The following is a 13,926-nucleotide window of genomic DNA, read 5'->3' as shown; positions in this document are numbered from 1 at the left end:
ACATACAAGTGGTAAGTAGTCAAAGAAATGTATGATCAGAATATGAGATGGACCTGTCATGTAGTAAGATAAGGTGAAACATGGATAATCCAAGTGGGCTTTCTAACTCATAGAATGTGGTAGAGAAAGGCCTGTAAGACACTATGAAGATTGTCTCTGACTGAACTGATGAAAAGACATGGGCTACAATCACATAGGATAAGAACTCATGGATGGGGTACAATCTGTATCACTGAAAAGATTGCCTATGTCAGTAAGATCACTGATCCATTTAAATATAAGTGTATATCTTCCTTAAATAAGCAATTCTGAAAAAACTTACAACTGGGAAGTTAATTTTATTGAAGAAGCCAGGCATTTATATACGCTTTACAACATTTGCAAATCATGCCCCTGCCAACCTCTGATATTTGAAAATTGATCCTTTGTGTTCTACTGCTTACCAGGGGATTTAAGCCTTCATTGCAATCCATGTGACTTATCAAAAAATAAAATGTCTCCATGCCAGACACAGCAGATTTTTCTGTCACAAAAATATCTTGCCTTTATTAAAAAACAAACAAAAATACTGTGGTGTTCTGGTCTCAAAAAATGTACTCGTGACACATTTTTAAGTTTAATTGGCTTTATCAATATTTTTTTTCTTTACTTTATTAGGTCTAGACAATTTAAAAAATCAATAAGTCAAACTCTGATTTGTAGCATTTGCTTATTTCCGAGATGTAAATACATTGAAAATTTGGCTCCTGAGAGCCACTAGGAGCAGTATAGAGGCAACTAGGGGGAGCGCTGGATAGCAGACTAGGCCTGGAGTCAGGAAGATATGAATTCATCCAGCCTCAGATACTTCCTAGTTGTACAATCTGGGTAATTACTTAGGTGCTTTTTGCCTCAGTTTCCTCTTCTGTAAAGTGGGGAGCACAGTTGTGAGAATTAAATAACACATGAATTGTAAAGTGTTAGTTGCTGTTGTTATTGTTATTCATAACACTCCAGAATCAAAAGTAACATTAAGATAGAGCATTTCTCTTCTTTCATATCCCTTGAATGTTGAGCTTTAGGTAGCTGGCTACCTACTCTTATCTTTTTGGATGATAAAATTTAGATTAGATTTAGAGTTGGGAAGAAATATGGTGGTCACTTATTTCAGCCCCTTACTTTTCTGTCTTTAATTTAGACTTGATTTCTTTGGCCTAAAAGCATTTTTAGATCTCTCCTGTCCTAAAAATAAAAGTAAAAAAAAATTCCTCCAGGTTGTATTCCTGCCTTTCCCTTTCCCTTCATTTCCTGACAGACTTCTAGAAAGAATAGTCTGATTTATATGTTTCTATTTCTATGTAACTTATTCATTCCTTAGCCTTCTGCAGCTTGTTTTTTGTCCCTGCTATACTATTGAAAATCCTTTCTCCATTGAGCTTTGAGTTGTTGGATCCGATAGTATTTGCTCAATGATCATCTTTTTTGACTTTCTACAGCATATAATACTGTTGACTATCTCCCTCCTTCTTAATATTCCTTACTTCCTTGGGATACCATATGCCATTCACATTACTTTTTCTCATTTTACCATTCTTTTTCTCATTTGTATTTTTTAAGGTAATCAGGATTACATGACTTGCCCAGGGTCACACTGCTAGTAAGTGTCTGAGGCTGGATTTGAACTCAGGTCCTCTTGACTCCAGGGCTGGTGCTCTATCCACTACACAACCTAGTTGCCCCTATTTTACTGTTTTTAATGTACTTTGTTATCCTCCTTTGTTTCTTTCCACATTGTAAGCATGTAAATCAACCTACTTCTTTTTTTCCCTTGTTCCTTTTCTCACTTCTATATAGCTATATTCAGTCACTCCTTTGGAACTCTCACTCATTACCTTGGCTTCAGTGTCCATTTCTATGAGGATGACTCCCAAATTTACATATCCAGCTTTGACCTCTCCTATGAATTCCAATCAGCATTCTGTTTCTTCCTTTTTTTTTTTTAGGCAATTGGGGTTAAGTGACTTGCCCAGGTCACACAGCTGGTAAGGGTCAAGTGTTTTGTCTGAGGCCAGATTTGAACTCAGGTCCTCCTGGCTTCAGGGCCAGTACTCTATCCACTGCACCACCTAGCTGCCCCCAGCATTCTATTTCTTTCCAGATATTTTCACCTTCAGTATACATATTTTAAAAACATAAATTGGTTAATGAACTCCCTTGGAATCCATGCCAAATTCATGGAAATTGATGCTTTTTGTTTCATCACAATTTTGTTCTGGGAGCTTCCCTTCCCTCCTAGAATGTTTTCTCTGTGTAGAATTTTATTCCAGATAATTTCCATCTGTCTTTTATCTGAAATTTTTGAAATCTGTTCTCCTCAAATCTAGGGCACATGAGACTATTTGACATATCTCTTTTTCACAAATTCTAATAAGGGTTGGTCATTTCCTTTTAAGGTCCTCATAATTTCCATGCCCACAACCAGTTTCTCCTTATTGGTGAGAAACACATGCAGAATAAAATTTTCTTGTGTTGGTTCCTCCACGTTTAGAAGAATGAAATGATCTTAAAAGTGAGTCAGGAGATTATAAGCTATTTTGCTTTCAACAGAAAAAGAATTTCAGAGGACTTGTAGCTAAATGAAGTCCTCCATCATTACTGAATCATGCTTTTCTTCCCGGTTTGTGATTTTTCCCCTGAACTCCCTATCTATTGCTTCTAAACGTCTAGGCCATCTCTAGTATGCTCTGACACTAATATTATTTCTTTTTTTTCTCCTTGGATCTTCTTGCAAATATTGTCCTTTCAAGGCTCTAGATTTCCCTTATTGATTATATCTTCTTACTGTGCAATGCTATGTGCTTTTAAAAATATGATTCTGAGAAAGGATCCATAGGCTTCCAGGAAAAAAAAAGGTTAAGATCTCATGCTCTAAATTCTCTAGGCAACTCTTTAAGACTATTACTCACGGAGACTACGTTAGTATGCATTAGTAGACAGTTTCCTTATTGGGGTATCCCCTATGCCAGTTAAATCACAGGTCTATTCCCTATCCCTATCCTCCACACTTAGCACAGGCACTGTACATCATTGAGATGTAATAAATGTTTGTTGAATTGAAATCAGGTGGTTACAAAGTAGCTGATTCAACTGAATGACTAAATGCTCCCTTTTTATCTTTATAGTAAAAATGAAATTTGCAAACTCATCACATATCATTAGTTGTTCCAACTCAAGAAGCTGCTTCATTGTTTGATAGTGCTCAGAATTTTCACTAGTTTCACCTATTATTAAGCTTTTATTATTAAGCATTTTCTATCACATTCTGTTTATCACATTATTTCCAAGAACTCTGTTCATATCATTTCAACTGTGCTGTGTTTATAATACCATTCATTTTGTTTAAGGCTGTTTCATTGCCCAAAGTTATGTCTTTCAGAATGAGAAGAATATATCTACATTCTCAGACTATCTTTTTTTCAGGTAGACCAATATTAAGATCAAATAAAGAGTATTTTGTTTTAACAAGGCTATTTTTTCTTGAATCTCAAAGGTTCTGGGAAGGAATTAACCAATACTGATTAGCATGAATGCTAGATTTTCTTTGTGTAAATCAGTTATATTGTGCAAAATAGTTCACAAATACATTTATTTTAAAACAGAATGCTTTGCCCTCTAATGGACCTTTTTGTAAAAAAGCCTTTCTCTGGTAACATCAGGTAAGGTCCATACCTGCTAGTTCCTTTAATGTTCTCTGTGAATGCATTTAAAGCATTTGAGGTCATAGCCCAACAGATTCCTAGAAAATATTTGCCTACAAATAACTAGAACTGCCTCTCCACCTGCCTTTCTAATCCATCCTTCTTTGGCACCTTGTCCTCCTCCTGACCTCTGAAAATAAATGTTCCTCTAAGGTTTTATTCTCAGCCCTCTTTTATTCCCTCTGTATGTTCTTTCTCCTGGGAAAATCATGTACTTCCCTGGCTTAAACTATTATCTCTATGCAAACATTCCCAAATCCATATCCTCTAGCCCTGACCTCTCTTCCATGTTCTATTCTTGTAACTTCAGCTGTATACAGAACATCTCCAACTGTGTGTCCCACCAGTGTGTCAATTTCAATGTGCTTAAAACCAAGCCTTCACTTCTTCCCCCTTTAATATTCCTATAACTCATACCACCATTTATCTAGTCTAATGTAAAAACTTGGTGTTAAATTTACCTTCTCTGTCACCTTCACTCTTTAAAAAATATTTTAATATATTTTGTTTTTACACAACTGGAATTTCTTTCAGTATCCCTCCTCTTTCTCTTCCTCCTAGAGGTTATATATACAACAAATATTTTTAAGTAAAAAAGAGGAGTAAGGGGAAAATAATAAAACCAAATACCACATCAAAAAACTCTGATAATATATGCAATGTACCACACGAATGGATCTCCAATGTGTGTAAGAGTGGGAAGGAGGTATTTTCTTTTATCTTTTCTTTGGAGACTCTTTTTCCTTCTAATTTTGCAAAATTCACTTTGTTTTATTATTCTTGTTATTTCCATTTGCATTGTTGTAGCCACTGTGTATATTGTTTTTATGGTTCTACCTAACTTTAGTCTTCATTGGACATGTAAATTTTTCTCTGTTTTAACCATATTTGGTTTTTTTTGTACAGAGTAATATTTCATCATATCTATAAATTTTAATTTTTTGTTTATTATTTTTAAAAATTTTATTCAAACATTCCCCAATCAATGAGCATCTTCTTTTTCCCAATTTTTTGCTATGACAAAATGTGCTGCTATAAATATTTTGGTGTATATGGTGACTTCCTTCATAATTTCAAATTGCTTTCTAAAATGGTTGTACTGATTCTTACTGATGCTAACAATAGACTAGTGGACCTATATTCGCACCACCCACATAGTATTTAAATTAAATTATTTTTTAAAAAAATATTTTTTAGATTTTTTGTCATTCTTTTTAAGTGACCTTAGGTTTTTTTGGATTTTTAAAATTTTTTAAAAAATATTTATTAGTTGTCAACATTCACTTCTATAAGATTTTGAATTCTAAATTTTCTCCCCCTTACTCCCCTTCCCCATCCCCAAGATGGCATGTAAGATGGCCATACATATACTTTCATAATAAACATATTTTCACGTTAGTCATATTGTAAAGAAGAATTAGAAGCAATGGGAGAAACCATAAGAAAAAGAACAAAGAGAGAGAGAGACAGAGAGAAAGACAGAGAGAGAGCAAATAGTATACTTCAATCTGCATTTAGACTCCATAGTTCTTTTTTTCTGAATGTGGATAGCATTTTCCATCATGAGTCTTTTATTTTAGATCCTTGCATTGCTAAGAAGAGTTAAATCTGTCAAAGTTATTTCTCTCACAATGTTACGTTACTGTGTACAACGTTCTCCTGGTTTTGCTCACTTCACTTAGCATCAGTTCATGTAAGTCTTTCCAGGTTTTTCTGAAGTCCACTTGTTCATCATTTCTTGTGGAACAATAGTGTTCCATTAAATTCATATACCACAACTTGTTCAGCCATTTCCCAACTGATGGGCATCCCCTCAATTTCCAATTCTTGGCTATCACAAAAAGAGCTGCTATAAATATTTTTATATATGTGGATATTTTTCCAATTTTTATAATCTCTTTGGGGTATAGATCTAGAAGTGGTATTGCTGGGTCAAGGGGTATATTTAGTTTTATAGCCCTTTGGGTATAATTCCAAATTGCTCTCCAGAATGGCTGTCACTTTACAACTCCACCAACAATGCATTAGTGTTCCAGTTTTCCACATCTTCTCCAACATTCATCATTTTCCTAATTTGTCATGTTAGACCATCTGATAGGTGTGATTTGGTACCTCAGAGTTGTTTTGATTTGCATTCTCTGATTAATAGTGATTTAGAGTATTTTTTATATGACTATAGATAGCTTTAATTTCTTCATCTGAAAACTGCTGAAATTTCTTCATCTGAAAACTATTCATTTCCTTTGACCATTTATCAATTGGAGAATGACTTGTATTCTTATAAATTTGACTGAATTCTCTATATATTTTAGAAATGAGGCCTTTATCAGAGATGCTAGTTGTAAAAACCATTTCCCAGCTTCCTGTTTTCCTTCTAATTTTGATTGCATTGGCTTTGTTTGTGCAAAAAATTTTTAATTTAATGTAATCAAAATCATCCATTTTGCATTTCATAATGTTCTCTATTGTTTAGTCATAAATTCTTCTCTTCTCCATAGATTTGATAGGTAAACTACTCCTTGCTCTCTTAGTTTGCTTATAGTGTCAGTCTTTATATCTAAATCATGTACCCATTTTGACTTTATCTTGGCATAGGGTGTAAGAGGTTGGTCTATGTCTAGTTTCTGCCATGTTATTTTCCAGTTTTCCCAGCAGTTTTTATTAAATAGTGAATTCTTATCCCAGAAGCTGGAGTTTTGGGGTTTATCGAATAATAGATTATTATAGTTATTGATTATTGTATCTTGTGTACCTAATCTATTCTACTGATCCACCACTCTATTTCTTAGCCAGTGCCATGTAGTTTTGATGGTTGTTGTTTTATAATACAATTTAAGATCTGGTACAGCTAGGCCACCTTCCCTTGCATCTCTTTTCATTATTTCCCTTGATATTCCAGAACTTTTGTCCTTCAAGATGAATTGTGCTGTTATTTTCTTGCTCTATAAAATAATTTTTTTGTAGTTTGATTAGTATGGTACTGAATAAATAAATTAATTTAGGTAGAATTGTCATTTTTATTATATTAGCTCGGCCTACCCATGAGCAACTGATATTTTCCCAGTTACTTAGATCTGACTTTATATGTACAAAAAGGCTTTTGTAATTGTGTTTATATAGTTCCTAAGTTTGTCTTGGGAGGTATTTTTTTGTCATTCTTGCTAATTTGGGGGGTATGAGTTCAAACCTCAGGGTTGTTTTGATTTACATTTTTCTTCCTAGTAGTCATTTGAAGCACTATTTTATTTGATTGATAATAGTTTGCTGTTCTTTGGAGAGGTATTTGTTCAGTCCCTTGACCACTTATCTGTTAGAAAATGGTTCATCTTTACTTATATGGAATTATCAATTATTTCTTGTTTCTTCATAATATCTTTCACATCTGTTCTCTCATCTCTATTCATTCCCATAATTGCCACCATTTTTCTTACCTTTATTAATATACATGTTTATAAAGTGCCATGAGGAACAGAGAGAAGGTAGTTCTGGTTAACTCAGAGTACACATGAAAGAATATGTGTGTGTGTGCATGCACATATATATGTGTGTGTGTGTATACTTATTCTTAATGTGGTTTTGTTTCACAATACAGTGTTCATAATTGCATGTTATATAATTATTTTTAAGTGTGATTACACAAGTACTCTAACAATGACTCTTAAAATGTGTGTGTATATGTGTTTAAAAATTCTCTAAACAAAACTTTCATGACCCTATGGCCAACCTGGTGATGAAACTCCAAGAACTTAGCTAGGCTAGATTCAAATATTGATCATGTAGACTACTTCTAGCCATGTGCTTAAAATCTTTCTCACTTGGTTGGAACTTAAAAGGTCATTGTCCGATAAAGTAGTCTTGATAAGTCAGTCACCTCTATAAATTTGCGATGAGGTGTTGAATTGGGATTTTATTTTGAATCATAGAATCATCTAATGTTAGAATTGGAAAGGACCTATAAGAGATCTGGCATAACTAAGGCATGAATAATTATCATGATTTGCACTGGAGGTGAGCACCAGGTGACAGGGAGAGACAAGAGGCTATTGAAGTCCCATTTCCATGACACCATAGACTTAGTGATTCTATCTTCTTCAGTTGTACGCACACTGACAAAAAATGTAATGATTAAATTCCACATAATCTCCCGTAAATTCTGTTATTGTGATCTGTAGCTTTGGAAAGGAGGAAATGAATTTAGAAAGCAGGTGACAGACTTAGGGAAAACCTTGATTCTCTCTTTTGGAGAGTTAGATATGCTCTATAAAAATAAAAGAAGTGACATCAGAACAGAAAAGCTAACAGTACAAGCCAATGACAGAAGTTTGGGAGAAATTATAAACTCTTGAATTAATTAATTGAATATGGTCAAAGATAAAGACAATGCTGTTTTGTTTTGTCTTGCTTTTTGCCAAATGTATTAATTGTATACAGCCAGGTATCTAGAGGAAGGCTCCTATAGAGGATGTATGGATGAACATGGGCAATATGGACATAGGATGAGGAAGTGTAGAAGAATTTCAATCTATACTCAGATCACAGATCCAGTGAAATACTAGTTACAGTGTTCACAGAATAGGGAATAGATTTTGCATATCATTTTCTGAACTTGTTTCTTATACTTTTATTAGATTAATGAAGGAAGGGACTATGTTTTATATAAAAATTAATATATTCCCCAGTACCCAGCACTGTGTTCTGACACAGTAGGTGTTTAATAGATTCTATTTATTATTCATTTGTTGAATTTAAAATGAAACACAGGGAGAAAAAAAATTACAAAGCAAAGTCCCAAAGGAGGTAGGAGAAGATCAAGTCAAGGACACTGGTAGTGTTTTCCTTGATAGGGCTGAAAGCTACTTCATCCTCTGAGACCAGAGGGAAGGAGAAAAGGATGGATATAGATAAAAGTATTTTGATTTATGAAGAAAGGGAGTTAATTGAGCTCATATCATATGTCTTTGATTTCTTCAGTGAAATATATTGCCATTCTCAGAGTATGTGTATGGTTTATGACTATAACTTAGAGCAGAAATATTAGAGGATTGGGGACAACATGAAGGCAACACTGTTGGACTATCACTAAAAAAGAGAATTGGTTAGTAGGATGTAAAATAAAGCTTTCCTCTCATCATTCAAATGTTAGCTTTTGTGAGAATCATAGTGAGTATGAATGTAGCTCAACCACTCTTGAATAAGCAGCTGCAAATTAGATGGGACTGAAATAGGAACAGCTTCTTTTCCTATATGCTCTAAAATAAATATTTCTCCAAATCCAAGAAGTCATGTATGGAAAAATGATTTATTACTCCATTTCTCAAAGGATTGTGTGACAGGAATTGCCTCTCTTATTTCTTCACATTTCTGGTCTGCTACAGTTACAAGTTTTGTTTATTTTTTGGGGGGGAGTTTTTTGGTTCTATTTTTTTTCCTCCTCTTCTTTCTAAACTTAATCTCTGAAATCAAGGAAACATCCTCTGGCAACATACTTCTAACTTCTTACTACCCCAGGTGTGAGGCATTTTGTGGTTCACAATTATCTCCAAACCACAGGTTGTGATTCCCTACCAATGCATTTGACTTTGGCCAGCCAGTCATTGAACATATTTAGATATTAACATATTAACAGAAGCACTTAGTCAAAGAATAATGAAAATTAAGTAAGCTCAGAAGAAGCTTGCCCTCATCTAAATCTTAAAATGACTCCCGCTCAAATAGTTTCATTAAAAAAGAATGGACCTCCAGTCTTCAGTTCTGCCTACAAGCATGTGCCTATACTGCCAATCCTAAAAACAAAACAAAAATCTTCACTTGATTTGACCAGCCCTGCAAGTTCTCCCTCTTTTTTACCTGTTTCTTTCTTCTTTCTTTTCTTTCTTTCTTTCTTTCTTTCTTTCTTTCTTTCTTTCTTTCTTTCTTTCTTTCTTTCTTTCTTTCTTTCTTTCTTTCTTCCTTCCTTCCTTCCTTCCTACCTTCCTTCCTTCCTTCCTTTCTTTCTTTCTTTCTTTCTTTCTTTCTTTCTTTCTTTTCTTCTTTCTTTCTTTCTTCTTTCTTTTTTCTTTCTTTCTTCCTTTCCTTCCTTCCTTCCTTACCTTCCTTCCTTCCTTTCCTTTCTTTCTTTCTTTCTTTCTTTCTTTCTTTCTTTCTTTCTTCCTTCCTTTCTTCCTTCCTTCCTTCTTTTTTTCCTTCCTTCCTTCCTTCCTTCCTTCCTTCCTTCCTTACTTCCGTCCTTCCTTCCTCCCTTCCTCTCTTTCTCTCTTTCTTTCTTTCTTTCTTTCTTTCTTTCTTCTTTCTTTCTTTCTTCCTTCCTTCCTTCCTTCCTTTCTTCCTTCCTTCCTTCTTTTCTTCCTTCCTTCCTTCCTTCCTTCCTTCCTTCCTCCTCTTCTTTCTTTCTTTCTTTCTTTCTTTCTTTCTTTCTTTCTTTCTTTCTTTCTTTCTTCTTTCCTTCCTTCCTTTCCTTCTTTTGTTCTTTCTTTTCCTTCCCTCTGTGCACAAAGGGTATCATAAGCTTAATTTAAATTTGCTGAAACCTCAAGATATCTTGGGGTTTATGGACTAGATATTTTTTTTCTTAAGGACCATGACTAAAACCAAATCATTTTTGCTTTCCTTGATTAGCCAACATAGGTCCCTATTTGGTCATTGTTTGGGTCCTGATTGACTAAGAGTGAATATAAATAGCAATTGTTTCTGTTTTGGTCAGAAACCCTGAGGGTCTTCACATCTCATGTTGCTTTTTTTTTTCCATTTTATTTTGTTTTCTTTTTGGCTAGGTAAAAGAGTCCATTCTTTGCCTCATTTCTTACCTAGCTTTAATCACTGAATGGGTATTGGCTCAGTCAAACTGAGACCTGTTAAAGACATTAGCTTAAAAAGGCCAAGGTCTCCCACTGCATCCAGGGCAATCTCTAGACCTCCTGATCCATATCTTGTCATTGGACCCAGATGTCTCTGGAGAAAGTGAGCCTACTGACTTTGCATAGCCCTCCCTCACTTAAATCCAATTCACTTGCATGTCATGGTATCACCTTCCTGCTGTGATGTTCCTCTTCAAGAACGAAGGACAAACAACAATCTCCATCAAACAATCCATGTCCATCATATACTGGGGGAATATAGCTAATATTTGTTTTTATTTTACAGAAGAGAGGCTATGTATTTCTTTTGGTCTGCCATGTCAGTCTGTCCTTTTAGCCTGCTTCTGAATTCCATATATTTTATTGATTCCCTTTTCTTTTGCTGTGTCACTATCATTTCTCAATGATTCCTCCCACCCAGCTACAGATAAAATAAAATCGAAGTGACATAGATTCCATGACTGCTTCTCAGAGCTTAGTGCAGTATCTGACACATAAAAGGTATTTAACAAACATCAACTGACTGAAAATGTATGCCTTATTATGCTGCCATTGTACACTATCTCTCTTCTGAGAGATGAACTTCACAATCAGTCATCTGAAATCATGATTGTTTAGTGAATTGACCAGGATTCTAAAGTCTTATAATGTCATTTTTATTTATATCATTTTGGCAATTTTGTAAATTGTTCTCTAGATTATGTTTATTTCACTTTTCATCATTTCACACAGGTCTTCCCACATTTCTCTGAATTCTTCATATCTGTGAACTGGCTATGATACAACAAGATCAAAAACAGATCTTATAAGGTCAAATTCTGGAGTTCCAAATCCCAGTGAGAGAAATTCCAAGTTTTTTCACCAATTCACCCTCAAGGATAAGCAAGAATAGAAACATGCTCTTTAGAGTAAACTATTTTGTATCTCAACATCCAGTATTCCTTATATATTGTATAACTTACATATAGTAAACTCTTAATTGATATTTGCTGAATTGGATTAGCCATGTGTCCATTTGAAATGTTTTCTGAAATATAACTTCAGTATTTCAAGGATCTATGTTATTGTTGTTTTGAATACTTCTTCTGATGATATAGCTCTTGGTCCCTCCATAAGTTTAGTATCTGATCTTCAATATTTGCTGTAGCCAACCTGGTGATAACCCTCTTTGAATTAAGATAGATTGGTCCTTGGCTAAAAGTCAAAGACCATACTCTGCTGATAATAATATAGGATCGTCCACATAACACAGTGAATTATTGGAACAATATTTTAGACCTATAATTTAGGCCTAATTAATAATAATTTAGACCTAATTAACTTAGTCCTTTAATCTCATCATGAGAAGCTTGGTGTCCAGAACTAGGGAGATAATAGTCCCACTATGTTTTACCCTAGTCAGCCCATATCTGGAGTTCAATCTTTGTGTTTAATTCCTGGAACCATTTAAAAAAATTTTTTTATTAATTTATTTTGATTTATCAATGATCACTTCCATATGTTTTTGAGTTTAAAATATTTCTCCTCCTTCCTCCCCTCTACCCTCCCCAAGACAGCGCACATTCTGATATAGGCTAAACATTTGCATTCCTATTAAACATATTTTCACATTAGTGAAGTTGCAAGTGAAAATTAAAGCCAATAGGAGGAACCGTGAGAAAGAGGAAACAAAACTCAACGGAAAGGAAAAAAAATTAAAGCAATTCAACTTCCATAGTTCTTTCTTTGGATTTGGATAGCATTTTCTATCACAAGGCATCTGGAGATCTCTTAAATCCTTGTAATGCTGAGAAGGATTAAGTTTAAAATATTAGTCATCACATGACATGGCTGTTATTGTGTACTAAGTCCTCTTGGTTCTGCTCACTTCGCTCAGCATCAGACCATATAAGTCTTTCCAGGTTGGTCTGAAGTCAGCTTGTTCATCATTTCTTATAGCACAATAGTATTCCATTACATTCATATACCACAACTTGCTCAGCCATTCCCCAATTGATGGGCATCCTCTCAATTTCCAATTCTTTGCCACCACAAAAAGAGCTGCTATGAATATTTTTGTACATGTGGGTCCTTTTCCCATTTTTGATCTCTTTGGGATATAGCCCTAGAAGTGCTATTGCTGGATCAAAGGGTATGCACATTTTTGTAGCCCTTTGGGCATAGTTCCAAATTGTTCTCCAAAATGGTTGGATCATTTCACAACTCCACCAACAATGTATTAGTGTTCCAATTTTCCCACATCTTCTCCAACATTTATCATTTTCCTGTTTTGTCATGTTGGCCAATCTGATAGGTGTGATGTGGTACCTCAGAGTTGTTTTGATTTGCATTTCTCTAATCAATAATGATTTAGAGCATTTTTTCATATGACTATAGATGGCTTTAATTTCTTCATCTGAGAACTGTCTGTTCATATCCTTTGACCATTTATCAATTGGGGAATGGCTTGTTTCTTATAAATTTGTCTTAATTCTCTATATATTTTAGAAATGAGGCCTTTATCAGAGAGACTGGTTGTAAAAATTCTTTCCCAATTTTCTACCTTCCTTCTAATCTTAGTTGCATTGGCTTTGTTTGTGCAAAAACTTTTCAATTTAATGTAATCAAAATTATCCATTTTGCTTTTCATAATGTTCTCTATCTCCTGTTTGGTCATGAATTCTTCTGTTCTCCATAGATCTGATAGGTAAACTATTCCTTGTTCTCCCAGTTTACTTATGGTATCAGCCTTTATATCTAAGTCTGAACCCATTTTGACTTTATTTTGGTATATGGTGTGAGATTTGGGTCTATGCCTAGTTTCTGCCATACTCTTTTCCAGTTTTCCCAGCAGTTTTTTTCAAAGAGTGGGTTCTTATCCCAGAAGCTGGGGTCTTTGGGTTTATCAAATAATAGATTACTATAGTCATTGACTACTGTGTCTTGCATATTTAACCTATTCCACTGATCCACCTCCCTATTTCTTAGCCAGTACCAAGCAGTTTTGATGATTGCTGCTTTATAATACAATTTAAGATCTGGAATTGCTAGGCCACCTTCCCCTGCATTTCTTTTCATTAGTTCCTTTGATATTCTGGACCTTTTTTTTCCAAATGAATCTTGTTATTATTTTTTCTAACTCTATAAAATAATTTTTGGTAGTTTGATTGGTATGGCACTGAATAAGTAAATTAGCTTAGGTAGGATTGTCATTTTTATTATATTAGCTCGGCCTACCCATGAGCAACTGATGTTTTTCCAATTATTTAGATCTGATTTTATTTGTGTGAAAAGTGTTTTGTAATTGTGTTCATAGAGTTCCTGGGTTTGTTTGGAGGTAGACTCCTAAATATTTT

Source organism: Phascolarctos cinereus, unplaced genomic scaffold (genome assembly GCF_003287225.1).
Source record: "Phascolarctos cinereus isolate Bilbo 61053 unplaced genomic scaffold, phaCin_HiC Scaffold_9;HRSCAF=440, whole genome shotgun sequence".
Taxonomy (NCBI): domain Eukaryota; kingdom Metazoa; phylum Chordata; class Mammalia; order Diprotodontia; family Phascolarctidae; genus Phascolarctos; species Phascolarctos cinereus.
Note: the sequence above shows the minus strand (reverse complement) of the source record.